The sequence below is a fragment of the Capsicum annuum genome, chromosome 6 (genome assembly GCF_002878395.1).
Source record: "Capsicum annuum cultivar UCD-10X-F1 chromosome 6, UCD10Xv1.1, whole genome shotgun sequence".
NCBI classification, from domain to species: domain Eukaryota; kingdom Viridiplantae; phylum Streptophyta; class Magnoliopsida; order Solanales; family Solanaceae; genus Capsicum; species Capsicum annuum.
Genome location: NC_061116.1, coordinates 142138224 through 142165104, shown reverse-complemented (window position 1 = coordinate 142165104; position 26881 = coordinate 142138224).

Genomic DNA, 26881 nt, shown 5'->3' with positions numbered 1-26881 from the left:
TAATGCGATTAGATGGAAATATGGGAAACCAAACCATACGAACTTGTCTTCCTGACTGCCAAACTAGATTGCTGGCTTTGCAAAATAACTCATGCTTGAACTTATACTCTAATGAAGCCTTTCCTTAACACCCTTTCTATAGAGTTCTAATGGCTTTAGGGAGCAAGGAGTCTTGGCATAGGCTTAATAAAACATCTAAATAAGAAATCATATCCTGACTAAAATTCTGTAGTGTGAGGCAGGGCCTACGAAACTTCATATAAGATAGAGTGAATAAGCCCTATGCACTGTATCTACAAATTTTCAAGCTTAGACATATTTCTCGAATACCCTCTCAACTATATTCTCCACCTTAGTATGGCAATTCACTGGAGACTATTGAAAATATTCTCATGGGCACTGAGCATAAATGCATAACCATACTAATTTATCTGATTAACTAAATGGTTGATAGCTGAATACTGGTCATGTAATATTGAACTGTACTTATTCTAGGCTAAAACTGTAGAGTATTATGTATATGAGGTAAGGACTGACTGAACAGCAGGAGATAACCGAGCATGATTGCATATAAATTGTATTATCAAAGAATGCAAGACTAAGCATATAACATAATTCTAAAATAGTCTATAAATTGAAATACTAAAATACTGATAGCTGAATAACTAATAACTGTACACTATGGTCAAGCAAACCTAAAACTAAATCACTGAACTGATTACAGAATTGAGATTGCAGCTAAGATGGCAATTGAGACTGTAACTGAGACTCTTACTAGAACTGAATGCTGGGTTCTTATAACTATGTGATAGATACTGACATAAATCAAGGATTTGAATATTCAATCACACTGAGCATTTTCTCTACTCTTTATCTCATGAAAAATTCTGATTCCCCTTCCTTGAATAACTAAATACACTTTTTGCTAGCCATTTACTTAGTACACTAACCTGACATTCAAGCCTATTTTTATAACTACAACCTCGAATAAAACAAGAATGCAAAATTCTTTCCTTATCATGAAACATTTACTCTCTCCCATCTAAGCAATCTCTTATCACTTCATTGTTTCATAAGGAGAGTTCACTAAAGGGTTAAACATGAGGACCTGAAGCATGAATAAATACTATGCCAAACTCAACACTTAACTGAGGCCTGGGAAATAGAATATCAACACCATGGATTTATCAAGAGATCTAAACTGAGGATATACATGACATAATCTGAATTTAGCCGGTCGTTAGGAGCATAGAATGAGTCATGGGAACTAGGAATACTGTAAAACATGACATAAGTACATAAGTCATGAGCTGCATGATCGGAGTCTAGAGTTTTTGTATTCATGAAACATGACTCATAATACTGAGTGAACTAAAATTCCTTACACTAGGAACCGTAAGCGTATATGGTTTTCGCTAACGTGCATAAATACGAGCTATTATTATTGAGATGACATATAATACATGAATAGATAAGATACCATGATAACTGATGGGTTTTGAGAATCTGAAGTACAATTCTGAGATGATCTGTAGGTTCATTCTTATTACGAGAATAGACCAGAGTATCATCTATAAAGACTATGACGAACATATCTAAGAACTGCTTGAACACGTGGTTCATCAAGTCTATGAAGGATACTGGAGCATTGGTAAGAACAAATGACATGACTAGGAATTCAAAGTAACCATACCAAGTTCTGAAAGATATTTTTGAAATGCCACATTCTCTAACTCTGAGCTGGTGATAGCCTGATCTGAGGTATATCTTAGAAAAGTAACTGGCACCCTAAAATTGGTCAACTAAGTCATCAATTTTGGGTAGCGGATAGTTGTTCTTGATCGTAACTATATTTAACTAACGGTAGTCTATACACATTTGGAGAGAACTGTCTCTCTTACGTACGAATAGAACTGGTGCGCCCTACAGGGAAACACTAGGTCTGATGAATCCCTTATCTAGGAGATTTTTCAACTTTTCTTTGAACTCTTTGAGTTTTGTAGGTTCCATTATATATGGAAGAATGGATGTGGGCTGAGTATCTAGAAGAAGGTCTACTTCAAAGTCAATTTGCTGCTCGAGAGGGACTCTAGGAAGATCTTCGGGAAACACATTTGGGAATTCACATGCTACTGATACTGACTCAAGATTAGGGGTTTTTGAACTAGAGTCTTTGACTCGAATGAGATAATAGATACATCCCTTAGATATTATTTTTCTCACCCTAAGGTAAGAAATAAGCTGACCCCTAAGTGCTGAAGTACTACCCCTCCAGTCAAGGATAAGTTCATTCGGAAACTAAAAATGGATAATTCTATTTCTACGGTCAACTGAAGCATAGAATGAATGAAGCCAATCCATGCTGAGAATGAACTCAAAATCAATCATCTCTAATTCTTCTAAGTCTACTGAAGTGACTTTCAAAGATACCGTAATTGAACAGTTCCTGTATACCCATCAAGCTATGATAGATTTACCCACTAGGGTAGAGACTGAGAAAGGCTCTGCTAGGATTTCAGGACTAACTCCGAAGTTAACAGCTATATAAGGAGTTACAAAGGATAAAGAAGCTCCTAGGTCTAGCAAAGCATAAACATGTAAATAATAAACTTGTAACGTACCAGTGACCACACCAGGAGGACTTTACTAATCCTATCAGGGCTGAAGTACATAAAGCTTGTTTGGGTGTTGCCCACTGGTTGAACTGGAAGTGGCACCCTGCTGATTTGGGTGATCGGACTGAGCTAAGGGACCGATATGCTGACTCTGCGAACCTGACTGAGGACAATATCTGATTATATGGTGTGGCTTACCATATCCAAAACACAACCTACTACCTACCCTACACTTTTGGCAAGAAGGGTTTGTTCGCCCACTCTCTGGCCTTGGTATTTTGTCCCTTTTATTCTTTCTCCCTCTTTTCCTATATCTCTTCTCCTCACTCTACAGAGCTTGATTCATAAGCCTCTTTAGGATTGTAGCTATCTGATTATTCTGGGCTACCACTAAATAAGCTAAGGCAATGAAAGTATTCCTGAGTTCAGAGTGAGACACATGCTCATTCAGGGGATCTGCCTGAACAGGCGGGGGCACTGGCTGGTTTCCAGTTCTCCTTTCGTTAGTATTTTTAGGATACATTCTATAAATAGAGGAAAAAAAAGATTAGACTAAGAGTTTAACTTGAGCTCATGATCACTCACATGACATGAATACTGAAAGAAGAGAAAATTTTCCTAAAATGCCTTATAGCCTCTTATCCGTAAGTGTTGTGTGCTATCCATCAATGCAAAAGACTCTACTGGATGTGGCTTTGAGACTTACTAGGACTCTGTTGAACCTTAGGCTTTGATAGTAAGATAATAATGCCCCGAGTCTGCACCCTAGATGCTACATGGTGCTTACGACCCCGAAGGACCACAAACTAACCCATGACTGATATCTGTTGTGAGCACTGAGTAATAATACCATAATAAATGTAGAAAAATATGCTGAAATACCATAAAGTTCAAATATTGATAAAGAATACCAATGGTAATAATAGTTTATACAATTGAATACTATCTTAAAATCTAGTCTGAAAGCCTCTATCTATCTGAATATAGAGTTGATGGTCAAGTACCCAACTAACTACGACTACTGAAATAAACTGAATAATGAAATAATGAAATGATATGATAACTTTGTCCTCAAACTATAAGGACTCACCACTAGGTCTACTACTGATAGTCTGGGCTGCTAAGTACGATCAGGAGCCCATGCGTCTGAACCTATGATATAAAACATCATAGTGTAAAAGAAAAGTTATGCGTCAGTACTTTGAATATACTGGTATGCAAGTGAGGTAAGATAATAAGAAAAGGTTCATATACATAAACAATAACTGGCTGAATAACATAAATTCAACTGAGTGAGAGTGCATGTATAACTGAAACTGATGAAACACTAATTATGCAATACTGTGCTCATATCTACAAATACTGTTCTTGAGGCATAGTAACACTGGATACTAAGTTTTGACAACTGAATGATTGGTATCTAAGTTTATTGATAACTGTGTTATTGATAGCTGGGTGATTGCTTCTGACTGTCCTAATTTTGTAGAATTGAACTGAGTTCTATACTGAACTTGGTGACTGTGTCTGACAGTCCTGATTCTATAGAACTAAACTAAGTTTTATACTGAGACTAAAACTAAAACTATGAGAGGTTATCATCTAACCGATATTCTCCTTATCTAAAATGATTTGGTTCCAACCTGTAACCCTAGTTGGAAGGGTATCAGTACCGTGCCACAGGTAAAGATAAATGCTACGTCACCTTCATCTAGCAGGTGCTCTGAACGAGAACGGTGGTACCCTCAACTGGCAGGTAGAACACCTCTTCAACCCTCAACTGGCAGGTTGATGTCTCATCATATCCTGGCTATGTAGTTCTAGAATGCAAGGACTACTTATAAGGATCACACCCTTTACCCCAGGTGAGTCCCCATCCTTGGGTTCACTCGGTGCTGAATCCTACTCTCAACTGAATAGACACTAAATTGATTTCTAAACTATACTAGGCTAGACTGAACTATTACAGATTGTGTTATCTAACTAAACTAAACTGAGTTTACTGGGTCCTCGACCGACTGGCGAAATACTACTGAGTTCTAAAATAAATACTAAATTGAGCCTATGACTGATTACTGAGTACTATTATTCATGATGCTACTGAGACTGTTCTGTAACTACTGTAACTCTAGGTAAGTAACTAGATTTTTGGGTACTGAATAACCCCAGAAATTGATAGCATGAAAAGTAAAGCATAGCATAAACTTGAAAAGCATAACAATATTCACTTGCTTACAACTCGTTCATAGAGGCATTTTATCAAACACTTGTAAGATATAAGCTTGCACATATGCTAGTATGTTATGATTTTCACATTTAATATACATGAGAAATTTATCAAGCACTTGGGGAACATAATCTATACATATGAGACTAAGTAACTTGTAGGCATAATAATTTTAAATCCCAATTCAAAAATCATGGGCTTTTAACATGAATTCACATGATAAATAATTTCACATGAAACTTGAAATAAACCATGTATTAGAATACACTTAAACATCATAATCATGAATACACTTAAATATTACATGAAATTCTTGAGATCAATTAACTTGTAGTTTAAAAGAGTTTTTTTGAACTCTAAGGGTGGAAGAAAACTCTTGGATGAACACTTTACATACCTTGGTGCCTAAATTTGTGAAGATTGATGGTGAATTTCTTGAATATTTTCTCCTGAAATTAAAATCCCTAGGGTTTGTTCTTGAGTAAATTTGAGAGACTTTGAAAGAAAGTAAGTCATTTAGCCTCTAGGGTCATTTGATTTTAAGTTTTGGGACGAGGCTTTAATAACTGAAATTGTGCCCAGTGATGCACAAATTGACTCACCGCGTCGATGGCATCAACGCAGTGACCAACACACCACATCGAGTTTGCGTTGGTTCACTAGAATTTCACTAAAAGCTGGGGGAAATTATCTATCGATACGATGGGCTATGCGACACGTCGAGATCGTATCAACCCACTATTTTGGTCACCTGAACATGGTTCAAATAAGGTTTGAAAAATCCAAAAATCACCCAAAGTAACCTACTGACATTCCTGATCATGAATCAACCTATCAATATTTGAAGGTTATAAGGGTCATAAAATAGGATCGCCAACTTACTAATGCTAAAATACTTCTAATTATAAACACTTAGCTAAAATTTCTAATTATGGAACCTCTTTTCAAGCTTTAACGGACTAAATTAATCTTAGAATTTTGTGGGGTATTATACAAAAGTACTCCTTCAAATGATCTTTCGTATAGTGTTTCTTTTTAGTAAAGGAAGTGACGTGAATAATGATGTATGTCAGTCCTTCTCCTTAGATCCTCTAAAAATATGCCATAACACAAGTAGTCAATGACAGATTGTCACCAATCTTTCTACACAACTTTACATAGAGTAGCAAGGTGCTTAACATTGTTTTCTATATATTCATCCACATTCTGTGGTGTTACTACTTATTCTTGGTGAATAGTAACTCGTGTCTTATTTGGAAGAGTTAGGGTTAAGGCTAAATAACCATGGCATTAACTTACTTATTTTCTTTCCTTGGGACATGTTGGAGGGTCACTTCTTTGAGCCATCCCATCAACATCTAATTATCTTATGCTTTTTGACTTCACAAATTCCCAAGAGATACTTGATCACCAATTGGTAGTTGATGTGCTATGGATTCATAGTGCTTTCGATGCTTAAAATGATGAAAATATGTAAGTTACTTAGGTTGTCTTGTTATATATTATGTGTGTTTGTTATGTTTTTATAGGAAATTAGGTTTTGTGACTATTCTAGAAGAAAGGAGTGAAAGTTGAAGTTTTTGGCCACAAAAGTGGGCACCTATGGCCCATATGTGCTACCTACGATCCGTAGGTGCCAAAGTAGGTGTCAGAACTTAGAGATCTGCTTTTGGAAAGGCAAGATATCAGATTTTGCATGCAAGATATCAGGTTGGTTCAATAAAGCACAATAACCCTATAGAATAGAGAATCTAGGGGGAACACATTCCTAGTGTTCATCTCGGATTGATTATAGCTAAAGTTGAGTTCTGTTACTTGTTCGAGATTACTACTATAAACCCCCTATTTACTTTTTACACTGCTCGTTAGTTCCAGTAAAGAAGAGATATAATTCTATGTATTCCCTTGGGTTTGAACCCAACCTGAGTTGGGTTACTTTAATTGACAACGATCACTTTATCTTTAATTAGAAGTGTAGTTTGGGCGTTTATCAAAATTTTGGCATCATTGTCGAGGAATATAGTGTTGAGTTTTTGATTGAACTTACTAATGTTTTGGGTTTTATTTTTAGTCTTAGTTGGGTATACGTCGGTGTATTCCGAAACCCAGGAGTCAAGGCAATCCCTTACTCCTACTAAATCCTAACCCAGAGAGAATCTTACAACCTAATTGTACGATGATGAAATTAGTATGTGTAGGCCATCTTGAAGTGGTTTGGGATGATATTAATATGGTACCTCCCCCTACTTCAGGTGATCCTTAAAACATTGTTGATTGTAAAATAGAGCAGTTGTTAGTAGATGTAGCTTCCAACTAGAGGTGGGATGAAGAGGCACGGTTATCTCAGTAGGCAGAGCCAGCTAGGCCAAGACTGATAGTTGATCGTCAAGAAGAACTAAACGATAATTGAGATAAAAGTTTGAAGTGGCCAAGCTCAAGTGATCCTAGCATACTAGTACTTCCAGCCATATGATGATGAAGAGGATATGAGATTTGTTGAGCCAGCATCAACAAAAGCTATCATTGCTTCTGAACTGCCTCCTAATGTGAAATTTGACTTACCAGTGCCATAATCCAACTCTTGAATTTGAAAGGTTTGTTTTCGATCTTAGCTATAGATAATACAAATATATATCTTGCTAAATTTTTTCAGATCTAAAATTTTTATACTATTCTGGGGGTAGACCAAGAGGCACCCACATTGAGGCGTTACCCTTGTTTATTGATTAGATAAGCTTCTTTGTGGTTGGGGGAACTTCTTAGAGGATCTATTACCACTTGGAATGAGTTGTGCAGGCAATTCTTAAACTATTTCTTCCCTCTGGCTAGAATTTTGTAGTTAAAAGATGAGATATACATCTTTAAACAACTACATTCTGAGTCGATGGACGAGGCTTGGTTTGATTTAAGAAGAAGTGGAGCATGGTACCCAATCATCGTCTTTCAAGGATGATCTTGCTCGAGATATTCTATAGAGCCCTGAACTTTAGTTTTCGAGCTATGGTAGACACAATCACTAGAGGAGGGTTTATGAGATTATGCTGGGAAGTAGCATCTAATATTCTAGACAAGATCTCTCTCACCAACCGAGGGTGGCATAGTCTGAAGGCTAAGAGTTGTGCTGACACTTATTCTATTATAGCTTCCGGTGGCCATAGAGAATTTTATGATTCTATGGTGCAAAAAATTATGTGGCTGAGGACTGATATTGATTTATTGACTAAGTAGTTTGCAATAGTGAATTTTGAGAAGGTGAATGTGATAGGTTTACAGGTTCAACCTATAGAGCATATATGTCTAATTTAAAAGAGAAGGATAAGTATATTAATCGATAATTGGCAGGTTTTTGAGACAAAGGTCAAGGAAACCAAGGTTGAAACTATTATAGAAATAGATACAGATACCGCAGTAGGGAGTGTGATGGTGATTGGAGAAGAAAGGATGACTACAAGGAAAAGGAAAATAGGTATATCCCATTGGGCAGCCATGATGATAAATCGACAATGGAGGCATTGTTGTCCATACTGGTAAAGGGTAACAAAAATTAAGAAACATGCCTTAAGGACATTAAGGCTGATATCATTGGTTTGACCTAGAAGGTTGAATCTCTTGCGACTGTAGTCAAGCCGTTAGAGACACAGTGTGGGCAGATGCCTGCTATATTTAATCAGAGGCAGCTGATACCCTTCCAAGAAAAATAGTTCAAAATCCAAATAAGGATGGTCATTGTCTCGCTATTACCACACGGAGTGATAAGTCTACTATCGATCCCCCATTGCCTACTATGGATGTGGAAAAATGAAAAAACTGTAGTTGATGAGACACCTACTACGGAGTCAGACAAGAAAATAGGTGTTGATGTTAGTATTGTTGAGGACAAAGGTAAGTGCAAGGTTAATGAGCCCATAGTGAAGCAAATTCTATGTCCACCCCTACCTTTTCCTCAAAGACTAAAATAGAAGCAAGAGGAAGGAAAGTCCAAGAGATTCGTTGTGATGCTAAAAGATTTGGGTTTGAATATCCCTCTCCTTGAGGCTTTGGACAAGTTTCCTAGGTAATCTAAGTTTATGAAAGAATTAGTGACAAAAAAGTAAGCGGCTATCTTTGAGGACGTTGGAAGATTGCACCATTGTAGTGCAATCACTTCTAAGTCTTTGTCCTAGAATAAAAGTGATCTCGGAGCATTGGTGATCCCATGTACCCTAGGGACATCCAAATTTGCTAAAGTGTTATGTGACTTGGGAAATCAATTTGATGCCGTTGGCTGTATTTAAGAAATTAGGCTTGATCCCCCTAGATCCGACTACTATGCAGTTGTTTATGGCAGACCGCACAGTAATAAAACCCTTGGGAATATTATTTGATGTGTTTGTGAAAGTTGATAACTTTATTTTTCTAGATAAATTTGTTATTTTGGATTATGAGATTGACTGTGAGATGCCCCTCATATTAGAAATACCATTCATGGCCATGGGTAGTACGATGGTTGATATGGAAAAGGGGGAATGGAAGTTCAGAGTTCATAATGAAAAAGTCACACTCAATGTATGACGAACTATGAAGCTGCCTACTGACATGAGGGTATTGTTTGTTATCCATTGTATTTATGATCTTACAGATTATTCCTTTGGGTACTTTTATGAAATCTAAGTATTCAAGGTACCCACTTCGTTCCACGTTGTAAAATAAAGTGCTGCATGGGAGGCAACCCATGAGATTGTTAGTGAAATCTGAGTAACCAACTTAGCCATGTCATGCCGCGACATTAAATCAAGCGCCGGGTAGGCGGCAACCCACTATTTTAGTGTTCACATTTGTTTTTCTCTTTTTGTAGGTAAAATAGCATGAAAAATCACCTAAAACACGGTAATTCACCATTTCATTCAGAATATTTAATGTAAGGGAACGTTGTGACCAACTCATGAAGGTCATAAGTCCCACGTGGGCCAGGAAAGTTGTGCATTAAATGTTAAAAGCAAATTTTGAGGAATTTTGGGGATTTTTTGGACTTGAACTTGTCAACACACTTATAAGGTCATAAATAACACTTATGATTTTGTAAGTAGTGCAATATATGTCAGAAAAACAGGTCCAGAGAGTAGGAAAAAATGCCAAAAAAGTGGCCTACCTATGGTCCATAGGTGGTGCCATCCGTGGAAACTTTTCAGGCCTAGTTTTATTAAAATATGGGCCCACACCGATCCTACCTAGACCAAAACCAACCCTCTAATACTATCCCATTTGGCCGATTTTAACCCCTCAAAAACTCAAAAATTTTATCCTCCCTCTTAAAATTAAAAAAACCCACTTCCCTACACTTGAGTAAAGGCTAATACGTTATTTGTTCTCGGTACCAACTTGTTAAAAAGCACTAAGTAGGCATTCAAGCAAGGGTTTCACTTCACTTTTTCATATTTCACTTGTGGTTCTTCGAATAAAAGGTGATATTTTTGGATCCTAATAGTAGTATGTTGTGATAAACTTGAAATAAGTGAGTTGGAATGTTAATTTTCATACAAAATATGTAGAAATCAACAACTTGTATATAGGAGCCATGAATTAGCCTAAATATCCTGATATGGGGCATTGTTCTCAAATTAAACCCTAAGATCATGCCCTAAAATGATGGTAGAGGTCTAAGTTATCATAGAGAATTCTAGCTTAATATGTCTTGAAGAAAGACTGTCAATGATGTTGGAAATATAGAAATAAAACTCTTGTGCACTCATTGTGGAAGAAATGGACATTTGAAATAAAGATGTCAGTACTGGTTTAAGGAAAAATTAAGGAGTACTGAATACTTTCAGTAAGGGAATGCATATTTTAAGGTCTTTAGGTATCTGAAAAGGGTAAAAAGGAAGTCATCATTTCCTAGATAGGCCAAAATAGAGTTGATCACACCATTATCCTCCTACAAGGAACTCAAACTCAAGCGGGTTCCTAAGCCCGAATCTTGATGATGATTCCAGACATAAGAAAGAGGATTTAAGTTAAGAACGATCAGTTAATAGTAATTCTCTAAGATTAACATTTGATGTGCTGACTAGATTCTCCCTCTGACACTTTAAAGTACAAGTATCTCATTATGAAAGAGATGATTTCAAGGGACCTAGTCCCAAATGAATTCGTCTTAGGGGAAGAAACTTGAGGCTGTATGTGTGAAGTAAATTCTAGGATATGGTCTTCAAACCTATTTTAAAAGAGAAAATTGACAGTGAGATTGATCAAAATACCCTAACCTAACATCTGTGTTAACGTCACTCCTAAAATTGACTATGTCAAGGTGATAGGTATCTATGATAGTGTAGGTGTATGCTAAGCTAATCAGTATCATACCTTTACAGGTATAGACCTATGGGGACAACTTTGGAGGAAACAGTTGAAGAAACCAAAAGTTGAAAATTCACTTAAGTAATAGAAAAACCTAGTCCTATCTCTCAAGTGAGTATTAAAATAATATGCCTTAAATTATTTTTATAAAATTTTTATCTAAAAAGGCCACAAGTCCTATCTCATATGAACAAAAGTTTTCAATATGGTTCAAATGTGAAGAGTCATATTGTGTCATTAGACGCACCAATTAAAAAATTTATCTATTAAAAATCAAATGATCTTCTCTTCAATTATAAATTCAAATTCTCCTATTCTATTCTAAATTAACTCAGAACATTGTTCTCTTCCTAAAAATGAAATGGCCTTTTTCTTTCCCTTCTCTAAAGTTCAAAATGGCTGAAATCCTTTCTTCTTCAAACTCCCTAAAAGATTCATCCACTGTTTATCCTCAAGAGTCACAAAATACTTTACCTTTTAGTCCTACTCTTGAAATCCCCAAAACCCTAAGTGAACAAATTCTTGTTGACAATCCAGCATCCATCAAGGATTTTGTTGAATTAGCCTTGGAAGATTTAAATCAAAGCCTCGACTATCCATTTGAACAAGAGCTTTCTCAAACCAAAAATTACCCTCTCCCCAAAAGAACATGAGTCCTTTAATGATCCACAAATTCCCATTCATCTTGAAGAATTGGTAAGTTCTGAAAATTAGAAAACCTGCCAGTACCTGGTTCCTTTAGTGGCTCTAAATCATAATCCATTTTTTCTCAATTGTGTGATGATAAAATTTATGTAAAGAGATATAATCCTATTAGCAGCATAGACATAGGAGCTGAGAATCTACTTCTCCTTACTGGTGATCCAACCTTAAACTCTATAAGTATTAAGGAGCAATCTATAAAAGGAAATAATAAAGCTAAAAAATGAAGAAGGTTATTACCTCCAAATGAGAAAAGTAAAGATGAGGAGGATAATCAACCTCTGAGCTAGAAAATAAGTAGACTTAAGGACAAAAAAAAGAATAGAAAAAATGTATGAAACTGGTGTACAAGGTACTAGATCCTATTGTACAAGGGGATCTAAACAAAAATTTCTAGCAGATGCCATGAAGGAAAGTAAGTCTTCTACTACCACAAGAAGAAGACGTAAGAACTCTATCATAGAAGAGGAAGAATCCGCCCCTATGGTTTTTGAAAATAAAGTTAGAGAGTTTTACTATAACATGGACTTCTCAGAAGATGGCCTAAGTTTAACTGCCTAGGTGTAAGGAAAGTCTATCTATCTTGATGAAGACGAACCGGGAAGGATCTTAGATATACTTGTTATAGGAGTAAATCTATAGTGAAGGAGAAACCTACCTCTAAATTTATGATTGAAGCTTCAAAAGTGGGTGGGACTTCAATAGCTGTGGTGAAAAAGAAATTTTTAATCAATGAGTTTCAGCTAGTATATGAGTTCACTAACAAGATCCGTTACCAAGATAAAAAAAGTACCATTGCCTCTAGTGTTGACCTATTCCTAATAGAATGTTTGGGTAAATTGTAATTGATAAGCTTACCCACTCTTATGATAGAGCATATGAGGAAAGTAATCTATGAGAAAGAAGGGAAGCATGGAATGCCTTATGGGTACTTTATAAACAAGGTGTTTGATTACTATGGAATAATTGGGACAAAGGGGACCCTTGGACCAGTTAAACATATGTTTAGCCTGATAACCGTGGTGGAGAATGAATGCATTGTAAGAAAGGTTGGAACTGTGTCCCTAGTATCAAAACTCTTGGCTGCTCAAGAAAATTTGAACAAAGAATTAGAATAATTGATGATTCTACTAGCTGCAATGGATACTATGATAGTTCCTCTAAAACTACAAAATCATAAGATGTCTTCAGAAGGACCTGGTGTCAATGAAAAACTAGAAATAGAGAATGCAAATCTCAAAGAAAAATTGGCAGAGTGAACTAGTGAAGTCCAAAGACTGAATGATGAAGTAAAAGCTCTCACCAAACAATTATTGGATGCTCATGCTACTGCAGCTAATAGATTGGACATGTTGTTAAAATCATTCTTCTCTGAACCCCCTTTTCCTTGAATCCTGTTGTGTTAGTCTTTAAAGTTAGTTTCCAGTTCCTAATTCTATAGTGGCCTTTTTAAATAGTTGTTTTATAAGTCTTCGGTACATTATACTTCTACTGGTCTTATTGGATAATAAATGAATTTCTACTTGTGTGCTTCAATTTTTTTTTACTTTAAGTTGTTCTTCATGTTAGTGTTTCCTCAGTGGCCATGAGCTAATTAATCTCTACTTATTGTTACTTATGGTTTATTATCACTCATTTTCAATAATACCAATAAAGGGATGTTTATAGTAGCACAATGACAGAGAGAAGTGTGTAAATACAAATACACTAAATGAAATAAAGGTGTATAGCAACAGGGGGAAGTTCTTGCTGCAAGATCACAACAAGAAACTAGGTACCTGTATTGCATGATAAAGAAGGAAGCATGATGATAGGGGAAACATCCATCTTCAGGTGGTAATCACTCTAATTAAATATGATGAATGATAACTGATGCTCAAATTATATGGTTTAGTTTGTCATCATAAAAAAAAGAGAAAATTGCTTTATGAAGTTTTGATGATGATCAGCTAAACTACAAGGGACCAGGTCCCTGTATGTGCAACAAATAGTCCAAATGGCATACAATATCTGCATATTTTTGTCCTCTTTTGTAACAAACTTTAAGGTGCTATTTTGTTATTACTTGGACAACTAGTCCAATGATATTCCAACCCTAATCATCACCTAACTATAAAATAAAAAGACTCCTCTTCAACAAGTGGTTTTGCAAATTCTAAAGAGTGAAAAAAGATGCAGTAAAGCCCCATTTCATCGCTGCTCAAGTTCTTAGCTATCTATGTAAGATTAAATTGAAATTTTTCTTGAGTGAGTAATGATTTGTAATTGAACTACCCATGCTATAAGAGTAGTGTTTATTTTGTGAGTTCTTAGGTAGAGTTACCTAGGTTAGTTGATGATCAAAGGTAATCAGTATAGAGGTCCTTAGTAGAGTTACCAAGATGAGCTTGTAGTAGAGTTGCTACAAGAAAGAGGAGCCAAGAGGCAGGATAAAATCTAGACTGTAATCATGAGATTGATTATAGTGGATTTCTTTGGTGATTATGATGGAAAGTCGTGGTTTTTTCCTTTATGGGTTTCCACGTAAAAATCTAATGTTCTTACTTTCTTGCACTGGCATTGTTTTTCCAACACATCATAGTTGCTTTACTGTTCTATCACTTGTGTTTGACTTATAGGGACGTGGTTCCTCACTATGTGGTGCAACCCTAAGGGTTTCAAAATATGTATTTGAACTTGTTAGCCATGTGAATAATTGATGGTTTTGGAAATTAGGTTGAGGACTCTTGAATGTCATTGATTGTTTTGCTTTTCCTATGTTTTTTTTTTAAAATTATCCATGATTTGAATTGATAGCTTTTTAACTAGTTGGGTGCATGGTTAATTGGAATTAGAGTTATGGATTCTACTAACTTTATGGATTTTGGTAATAACCTCAACCCAATCATATAAAATTGACTTGAAACATTAGTATATGCATATTGAAATTTTATTTGGAACTGTTGCATTGTATATAAGGCTAATGAAACGTAAATTGTTTCAAACTAAACCTTATGGGTCATGGATTCCTCCATATAGGTAAATAACTAAACCTAAGGGGTCGTGGATTCCCCCATATGGATGAATGATTAGAACTTATGGGGCCGTGGATTCCCCTTAGTGATGATAATTGAAATAGCATGATGATATTAGCTTGCAAGCATATTTGGTATGACAATTCCAACAATATATGCCTTAATGAATGATTTTTGGTTCAATGAATGGGAATGTATAAATGTTTTAATTGGTCTTAAAATGGGTTGTGTAGTTAGCCTTGAAAGTGGAGGTCCCAAGAGACTGATACTAGAAACCACATTTATCGGCATAGGGGTTGGTCTTGATGATCGTGTATTTATGTCACACCATGTATATATTTATCATAGATTGGTGAAGGGTCATGGATTCCCCATCTTTCTTTGATACCTATGATTTGTGTATCTAATACGCATTGGGGCCCTTCCTATGGGGGGAGCCTTAATCCACATAGCCCATGGGTGCCTTTATGACAGTTGAAGCTAGTCAAGGTTAATGTTTTAACTCTCATGCTAAACCTTTTACCTTATCTCGATATATTATATATATATGTATATGATTGTGTGCATATAGTCTTGGAATTATTTTTGGACTAACTAATCATGGAATTATTTTATCTCTTCCTTCAGTTACATGCTAGCACTCATCCCGCTAAACGTCCCCAAATTTTATTTCCCAATGCGATGTAGGGTTCGAAGACACTTCTGTTTCCTTGTGTAGTTGCAGGTAATTTCTAGATTGTCCGTGAATCAACTTTGAAGTGGTGAGATTCTTTTCTCCAGAAGGTCCTCATTTCATTGTCTTGTCTATACTTATGTCTTAGACTATTTCAGTGGGTATTTGGCTATGGTCGGGGGCATGTACCGACTTTGGTTTATGTTTGGTTTTCTTAGAGGCTTTTGTTGACAAAGTGTGGGTGGATTGTGTTGTAGATTCTTATATCCCTTTTTGTTATTGATTTATCTATCTTGTTATATGTTTTAAACTCATCTCTATCTTGTTATATGTTTGGAACTCATCTGTATATTGTTATATTTACGGAACTCATCCACTGCTAGTTATATGATGTTCGGGTAGGTAGGCTAATTAGGGTAGTCTCCAGTCCTTGGCGGACTCTAGATATCCGTCATGACTAAGCCCTGGTTCGGGTCGTGACAATACAATAAAAATTCCCATATTAACAGAGAATGAAGGCCAAAGAGTAGTAAAGGCCAATATCATGTGCTAACGGACTATCATTCGAGCCTATATCAAACATATCCTATCTAATCTGAGCTGGTAGGTAAGGAGAAGGCTTAGCCATCCTATATATGAAGTCTCAACTAAAACAAAACTGGAAATGGAGGTTGCACACAAGCTCTACAACTCATAAGTGAAATATCAGCACCAAAGATGAACCACTCGGTCTCAACTATCCCAATCAATCCTGTTGACGACTAAGCATCCAAATTCCAAAATATATAAGAACCTTCAAGATGCTATTCCAAAGAGTCAAAATCCCAACTTGAGCAAACAAATTTGAACTAAGGTCAAACACCCAAATCATTCTTACTATTAGAAATCAAGCATATCCCTAATGATTTCCACAAGCACTAAAATTAAAATATTGCCGAAGAACATAACCATGACTGGGAAACTCCATATCTGCTAAAGAGTATAATTCATAAAGGCATACCTAAGAACTCACAAAGGCTACAGATAATACTAGTGATAACCAAAAACTCTAGAAACTCAGACAAATGTAACCTTAGCAAGAAACTAGTCAATCCAATGTTTCATCTAAAGTAACGAATACCCATAGGTGCATATCATCAAGGAAAAACACTGTGGAAAGCCTTATTAAGATGAACATATACCAAAATGAGGATTTCTTGAATCTACTTATGTAAATCAACCTTTACCCAATCAAACCATGAATCATATTGCAGTAAGATAGAGTACCAATCTCAACATCAATGCCAAGGCTAATAACACTACCAAAAAATAAACCAGGCAAATCAAGACAACAAATTACCAACTGGACAACTAAAGTAGCAGTCACAAGAAAAGATCGCCTACTTCCACTATCCTTACCTCAACTGAACTAAGAACCATACCACGGATAGAATGGAGTATCCAACTCCACACCAATATCAACATCAAAGATTTTATTAGAAGACGAACCCAACAGCCAAAAAGACAAGATAGATTTTTCAACATTAAAACTAAGACTATCACTACGTGATGAACTGGAAAAATTAGAAGAATCGATCCCAAACAGGTCAATCTAAGAAATGTCTTGTAGAGAAAGAAATCACATGCTAAAATCTCAACAATATAACCAAATTTCCAACTCTAAAAACATATGGAAGGCCAAACCCACTTTCACTTTCACAACCACTCAAAAACTGATCCAACTTTGTCAACAACAGAGGAAAAATACCAACCTCACCTCACCAAAAGAGAGAAGACTATAGAATCGAGCCAGCCATCTTGTCCAACAAACAAGAATCATGACAAAGAGAATTCTAACTGGATAATACTAGTCTAGTCATCTATCAAGTAAGATCAATCAATATAAAAAAATTGATAAAAATAATAACAATAATAGAAACATCAATATAAGAAGTAGGTAGTTCCAAAAGTGAAAATCAATAATAAATACCACCCTAGGGTCATAAGTAAGACAATATGCCAAAGTAAATGTGACTTGAACCCAAATTCTATACCCCCAAGGAAATGCCCACTGAACCAATGCATCCACTAGTAAAAAAATTATCTAGGGGATTAGTCACATATTCATAAACTCTAGACCAAGGCACATAACAACCAATATAAGTATACCAAGGTATATAATCATCTATAGGTATGGAAACCCCAATTTAAATTAAATAAAAAGTAAAATATAGAAAAATAAGGGCACATTTATCACGGTGTAAATCCAAAGTCATAAGCTTAATATAACTAAAAGAGTATGAATCAAAGTGGGTCTGAAAACAGACTGAGTGTCTGAATTATCAATTGAGGCATTAAGTGCACTACCTCTAACTGAAGGTGCCACATATCTATGAGACTAATCTGGATGAGCTGAATGACTACTAATCCCATGTCGGGGACACTCTTTGAACCAGTGACCAATCTCTCTACAGTCATAACAAAGTTTTGATGCCCTAACTTGGTGTGAAACACGGGTTGACCCCAACTAGCAGACCAAATAATATCGGGGTCACTTATTACTAAATAACCATCCTTTCCTAAACAAAACATACCTCAGGATCTCAAGGTTGGCGAGGAATATATGTTGACCTTTTTTGAAAAATTACCTCATGTCTGGGGCACTCTCTAGACTAATAGACAATCTCTTTATAACTAAAACAAGATCCTGGAACAATCTATGCTACTACCTTTACTGATCCATAATGGCTGCTATGGCCTAAGGATCGATGATAAATACTTAATAAGGGTTAATGATAACTCTGCCCACTGTGACTGATCTGAGAGCACCTATGCTTTGCGATGTTACCTATATAGAACTGACAGGCTAGAAGTGAAGCTGATCCCTATCGGGAGGATCCCTACTCCCAAATGGGAGTACCAATTGTACCTTAATGATGATATGGTATCTCATCACCATCTTTATATGTCTTAATACATTCTCTTTCTATGGCCTTCACATTTTTAACAACCTAGGATAAAGAAGACCTAGCTTCTTTCAAATGCTCCAATGCCAAATATAGTGGTAAAGCTAATCCTTTAATAAATTCATGAACTATATCATGCTCTGAAGGATATAGCATAAGAGTATGTCTATCCCACTCAAGGAACCCAGTCTCATACTCTAAAATTAACAAGGCACCCTACTGAACAAGAATAAACCCAACTTTGGTGTGAGAACTAGTTAATGCATTGGATCTCATATATGGTTATGGGGTATATGTTAAAAGGCTCAGAATCCCCAATGTTGAATTTTAAAGAGATAAAGTGATCACAAACTCTATCGAAGACTAAGCTAATCCCAAATCCTCTAGCTTACACTAAAGATTTTTGATATTATCTTTGGGTCTCTAGCTAATATTGTGCTAAAACTCTGGAAATACTTATGAAAATCTCTTCAACAACTATTGATAACCACGTATCATCCATCTAGAATAAAATAGATTCAAAGAATATAATAGAGGTTAATAAAAATATGGACACATAATAAGGAGTCAAGAATAGAATTTCCTAAGAATGCCATGTAGCCTCCCAAAGATATGGTACAAACATCTTTGTACCAATCTGTAAGATTCTACTAGACACAACTTTTGTACCAACACGTGGATAAACCTAAACTCTAATGCTAATTATTCATGATCCAATTTCTCAGGTCGTGATAGCACCTACTATAACCAACCATTAGGTAAGCTAGCCCCTAGTTCAAAATAGCTAGTAACAGACTATCAAAAGAAATGAAAGAAAAATGTGGAACAAATATGATAAAAAGGCAATATATTTAAGGCAATTTGAAAACCTGGTGAAATTAGTACAAGAGTTTCTAATACAATAAGATTACCAAGTTAAATAAAGAATAAATACAAGTACAAACCATTATTTAATACAACATAAAGAGCATTCTAATCCATAAGAGAGAGAGTATTAATACTCTGAATGATAGGAGATCACCCTAAATATATGATCTATTGCTGCTCTGTAATTTACATAACAATGATAAAAAGTCATACTATGACCTACAGGCTACAAAAGTGTATTATGAGTACCAAACATGTGGTACTCAGTAGGCATTGGCCAACTGAGCTCCCAAGATAATGCAAGCATAAATAACATATAAAACAGGAATATAAATTATAGGCATCCATTCACGAAACTAAACATAAATAAGCTAGTGGGGGAAATAAGGATAAACCATCCTATCATCAAGTTATTAGGACCTAAAGTGCCACAACACATATCATTAGCCAATATATATAGGAGAAGTGAGGTAAGGTTATATAATAGTGTACAAGGCCAAGAATGCATATACAACATGAATAAACAAGTAAGATATATATATATATAGAGAGAGAGGCCAAAAATGCATGTACGACATGAATAAACAAGGAATATATATACATACATATATATACATATATATATATATATATATATGTATATATGTACATGTACACACACCCACATATAGGGAAAACACAAGAGAATACCCTAAGGAACAAACCTAACATCTCAAGGCATTCTAACCAAATAGAAAAGTTAGTGATAGCACAATTAGGGTCCCTAATTATAATTCTAATCATGAGATAACTATCTATAATGTAATTTATCATAACAAAGAAAGGGATCAAAATCATACCTCCAACCTCAGTACCAGTCCATAATCATCCTGCCATGAACTAACCAAAATAACAATAATACAGTAGCAGGCTAGTCCAAATAAATAATACCTAACCAAGCCTCTATAAGATCGAAAGGTGTAATCTGACACTCAACAAGTAGCAATCATAGCCTCTATCTATGGAACCATCCATAAAGATAGATAATATAAGCACCAAATAATATACTGGCGATCGCCTATGCATATGAATGAATGATGCAAAGTAAATTCATAGTACCCTATCTGATCCAAGTTCCATAATATACCAAGTGTATACAACTCCTCTAGCAAGATGACTCATAGAAGAATGGGTCCCTAGGGGATTTAGGAAGATCCATATACACTTACCCAGTCCCTATGTAGGATTTCCAATCACCAGTATCAATCTACTCCATATAATAAAAGAGATATTGTAATACCCCATACTTTTACCTAGCTTGAATTCATCTTGAAGATGTCAAAGACATGATTTAAAGATGAATAAACTTTTATCCATGTGGAATTTTCAAGGTTTTGACTTTTTATTGCATGGGAAATAGAATAAGCTTTCCATTAATACTAAATTAGCCCAAATCCCACACCCGGGTGAAGAGTTAGAGGCATTTTGGTAAGACAGTATGTCACCTGAGCCATCAACGCATTGCAGAGCAAGCCAAAATGGCAATCATCAAAATTCAGTGAGCATCCACAATTATAGCGCACGTTCCAAGGTTCAAATTTAGAATTGTCCTTTTTCTAGTATCTCAGCGCGATACCACTGCATCGCGGTGAACTTCTAGGTCCCATATAGTATTATAATGCTATTTCACTGTGTCACGCCACCACAAAATTTTCCAGTTGTTATTTTCCAGAGACACAATGTGATAGCATCGCATCACGCCAGCCTAACAAGTCAGGAAATTTTGATGAAAATTAAATATTTAATCCAGGGATAAATTGGCCTTTTCCCATACTTTTATTCCACCCAGATGTGGGATTTAATCCCTAAAAGTGTCCTTACCTACTTATTATTCACTTTTTCCCCAATATCAAGAACATTCTCTCTCAAGAAAATAAAACCCTAGCCCTTGAGAATCAAGTTCAATCTTAAAAAATCCATCCACGGACTCTAAGAACCTTCAAGGTTTGCTTTCTCATGTAGGCATAGTGTTCATTCATGGATTTCTTTCGTCCATGAAGCCCAAGAATCAAGTTTTAAACTATGAATTATGATATTCATGCTATGTGTTGATTATATTCGTGTGCTTGTTGTTGTTGTATGATTTCCAATTTGGAAACTTTATATATTTTTATGAAATTACGTTAGTATATGAGTTTAAATTCATGAATTGAGTAGTTTATGATGTGTTAATTGATGATTATACCTATTCCCTAATTGATGCATGAAAGGTGTTTGATAAAATACCTAGAAGACTAGAAATCATGTAATATAGTTCAATTGTGACTTAAGTGATGGATTCATGTTTTGCCCTTATGTTCAAAGAACTCCCATGCTATAAATGTGCCTTGTAAATGTTTGTTGGATTGATCATGAATTAGCCTTATTAAATTATACTATGTTTACATGCAATCCTATTCATGTATAAGTTTGTGATAACTGTTTACTTTATGAAATCCCCAACCTATTGTATTATGGATTGTTGATGTTGGTCATGTATTCAAGAATGTCATGCCTTGTCAGTTTCCTTCTATCGAGTCCTGGGGGTGCTTGTACTCGACAATTTAGCTGTGTGCCTACAGTCAGTGTCATATTTTCAAACTATCCCCAATCAAGCCATGTTCAGTAGAATTCAGCCAGTCATGTGACTCAGGAAATTTTTTTAAACTCAGTAAGCCCCATAAATCTCAGAAAGATCAATAATTCAGTAATATTAGTAGTATTCTATCTGTTAATGGAACTCTATGAACTCAGTTTAGTTTAGTTCAGTTAATCATGTTTAGTGTCTATTCAGATGGGAGTAGGAGTTAATACTGAGTAAGCCCAAGGATGGTAACTCACCTGTTATTAGAGGGTGTAATTCTTAGAAGCAATCTTTGTGCTCCAGAAATACGTAGCCAACATAGGTTGAGACATCATAACCTATTATATGAGGGCAGATAAGGTGGGCTAACCTGTTATATGAGGGTTCCACTATTATCATTAGAGTAACCTGTTATATGAGGGTCACTCATAGTTTGTCCTTACTAGTGGCGTGGTATTGACACCCATCTAATTGGGGTTACAGATTGGACCCCAAATCATCTATAATGGCGTATTAGGGGTATGTCATTTAGATAACTACTTCCCACAGTTACAATTTTAGACTCAGTAACAGTAATAGAACTCAGATAATTTTTCAAAATTTTAGGACTGTCAAATACAGTCAACTCAGAATAGTATGGAACTTAGTTAGTTTCACCAAGACATAGACTGTCAGATACAGTCTCTTAGTATCAGTTATATCAGTTATCAATGACTCATGTTATCAATAATCAGACTCATTAGTCAGTACCATCACAAATTCAGTCACAGTCACTTATTGATGCATGTATTCTCATATTTATGTTATACAGTCAGTTAGCATTGTTCATGCATTTGAAACCTTTTGCATTCAGCCTATCTCACATGCATACCAATATATTCAATCGTACTGACGCATTTTCTCTATGGTTTTTTATTCCATAGGTTCAGAAGCACGAGCTCCAGAGCATCAGTAGCATTCTAGATTTTAGCAGCCAGATTTAGCAGTGAGTCCTTATCATTCGAGGAAGATATGATTATTTATTTCATTTTTTCAGCTTATTTTTCAGTAGATAGATTTAGTTGGGGACATGTACCATTAACTCCTTATTCAGACCGTTCAATCAGTTAGAGTCTTTCAGATTAGATTCAGACTTCGGTACTTTTAGACATTGTTTCAACTTTTGTATTGTCATACCACGTTATTCAGATATGGTTTTATTAGATGTTTATCAGTTTTGAACCCTATGGCACATTTCATCCTACTATTTGTGTATTTATACTATATATTATGCAGTGTTCAGTTACAAATATCAGCCATGGGTGAGCTTATGGTCCCTTAGGGTGATGAGCCCCGTGTAGAATTTTAGGTACCAGATTTGGGGCGTTGCAAACTTGGTATCAGAGCCTAAGGTTTAGCAGTGTCCTATAAAGTCTGAAAAGCCACATCTAATAGAGTTTTGTACATGGGTGTGTTGTGCATCACACTTATGTGCAAGAGGCTATGAGATGTATTAAGAACAATTTCCCTTCTTTTAATATTCATGTAATGCCAGTTAGCATAAGCTTGAATTTTTCTCACAATCTAAATTGTTGTCCCTTTCATTTACAGAACATGCCTCCCAAAGGATCTAACGAAAGGAGAATGGGAAATTAGTCAGCACCTTAGCCCATTCAAGCAGATCCTCTGGATGAGCATGTCTCTCATGCAGAATTCAGGACTGTATTCACTACCCTAGCCAATTTAGTCACAGCTCAGAATGAATGGCCAGCTATTGTTCCATCTAACTTAGTGGCCAATTCTACTATATCCAGGATTCGAGACTTCACTCAAATGAATCCTCCTCTATTCTGAGGTTCTAAGTCTGAAGAAGATCCACATGTTTTACTCGATCAAGTTCATAAAGTCACTGATATCATAGGAGTGACTTCCAGTAAGAGTGTAGAGCTAGCCATCTATCAGCTAAAAGATGTAGCCCATACGTGGTTTAAACAGTGGAAGAAAGACAGGGGTACAGATGTAGAGCCCATAGGATGGGAATAGTTTGCTATGTCTTTCTTAGGCAAACACCCATAAGAACATACTTCACATATTCTCTAATCCACTATCAATATAACTCCCACGCACTACCCCAAGAACATAAACGCAAAAATTTCCACTAAACATCATATATATCAAATACTTGGCCCAAGATCTTACTTCATATTAATGTCCTTATCTAAAATAAGCATACTATGATCTTTCATTAACAAGAAATATTTAATCATTACCACTATCATCATATAAGGAGGATTCACTAAAAGGTTAGAAAATAAGACCTTGAAGCATGGGAGGATATTATACGAGACTTGACACTTAACTGAGGCTGAAGGAATAACAAATCAACATAAGGGATTCATCAAAGTGATCTGAATTAGGGCATACATCAATATAAGCTGAATCTCGTTAATCATAAAGAGTATAGCATAAATTATGGTAACTGAGCATACTATAAAGCATGAGTACATGAGTCATGAGCTGCATGACCTCAATTTGAAGTTCATAACATATGGAATGTGATTCCGACTACTGAATGAACTAGAACTCCTCATTTTAGAACTAAAAAAGAACGTGATTCTCTATCATATTCATGAACATGAACTATGATCATGGAACTAAAATGTAAGGTATGAGTAGGTATTGGGATCATTGAAAAATACTGAGATAAGAATGGGTTGAGTCTCACCCTCAGTTTCTGATGTTCTATATCATACTGACATCACTACTAGAATCTAAGAGGTTGACTTGGTTACTTGTTCTATCATCTCCCCCTTAGCTTTAAGTAATCATCTTAAGTTTGTGAGATACCTTACTAGACTCTAAACTGAACTACACTCATTACACTCTGGGGTCTAGAATATGACAATACACGTATTAATAGAACTTAACTCGAATGGATACACCTGGAAGGCGAAAACCCACTGCTAATCCTACCTTCTGAGACACACTCTATCTTTCTATAGACCCAATAGTCAATCACGTAATACTTGAACACTTACTAAGTGAGTATTCCCATAGTTGGAGTACTCACCCTATAGCGCTTCAACTCTTATTTTTCTCTATTCAACCTTCAAAAATTCCAACTTAGATTATAACACTTAATCATGGATATCACCATGCCTTTGATGAATCATACTACTAGTCTTTCTCCACCTAGAAACTCAATGGTACTACTATGTCCACTGCCATACGCAACAGGTCATAGTCTTAGAAAATTCTGCAACTCCATATCACCTTGGGCATACTTCTACCTTATACATATAACATCATACTTTGTTACTAATCAAATAAACTTAATCTATTGCATACACCATTCAAGATTATTAGATCACTTCCATATAACTAGTTCATTAATGAAGAAATCATAACATCCACGTTTATGGACATCAACTGTTCAAACATAATGTCTAATGCTAAGCATGATTTACAACTCAACCTGACACACAATTCTCACAAAACATTCATCATTAATCTTAAGCCATTGTTCTTACATCCACATCCTACATTAAATTCAAGCCAATAGTCTAGGATCAATTATCTACCACCAATAAAGAAGGCAACATAATATACTAGTCCATCAAATTGGGACATTCTATCCAAATACCTCAAAAATCTACTACATACCTTTTCACAAGTAGTACTAGTTTACAACTACCAATGAAAAGAAGGTCAAGGGGGGTAAAGTCATATAATAGACATGGTCAACCTTAATCTTATGTTATAACCCCATACAATCTTATATACTTATACGACTTTCTCATATCACACTTACTTACTCAAGCATACATTTAGAATACCTTAAAATTCCACAAACAACCATGAGTCTATAATTATAACTTACTGGCTCATCTAGCCATTTTTATACTTCAAGCAGACAACAATTCACCTTAACTACTAACTCCTTCTCTACCTTCTGCTAAACTAATACACAAGGACGTATCACTTTATTACCAACTCAATCTCATGCGAAAATATTCGACTATACATATATTCAACCAACACAAGAACAACAAGTTGCTAATGAATCGAAATCGGCCTCACACAGTTTCACTAGACTTTGATTTTTGTGTTTTGAACAAGAAAATGAAATGAATAACAAAGCAACTATTCTAGTGAATCCAAAGAGCCCCACACGACTTCACTAGACTTTGATTTTTTTTTTTCAAAAACACTATGATAACGAGATTACATATTACAAAAGATACAAAATTGACACACAATATTCAATGATCTAAGGATACACATCTTACTCTGTATAAATAAAAATCTGAGTCAAACACTTCCCCTATAGACTACCATACAATCCACACATACTACTGCTACCACATTAGTCTATCACTATAAAGTGGTAAATCATTCTTAAACATCGGTTATTCAACTAAAATATTTATTTACACAAAAGTCACCCTCACTCTTATTTCTAACTCTATGACTTCATATCACCAACCTCTTGGTCTAATCTCACTACCAATAGGTCATGATGCCGATACTTTAACTTATACTACTAATCAGGTGAAAATACAGTTCTAACATTCTTCTATACATTATTCCCCATGAAGCATGACATCTACAACATAAATTTTTTAAAAGAGATGGAATACTCTTAATACCGTAGGCCAAAAAGCACGATTTCATCAGAATGAAAGTTCACACCAAAATCAATACACTTTGCAGCACTAACGGACTCTTCTCAAGTCCTTGCAAAAGTTTTAAACTCTTATATGGCTCAATCAGATAGGACCATACCATTTACACTCTAAACTTCTACACTTGAATTACCCCAATAACGAGACATATCTGGGCACATCAAAGTAAGGAAAGAATTGGGATAACTTTACTTTGATATGGGTGACACCATAGGACGAATTCGAGTATGAAAGAGGAACATTCT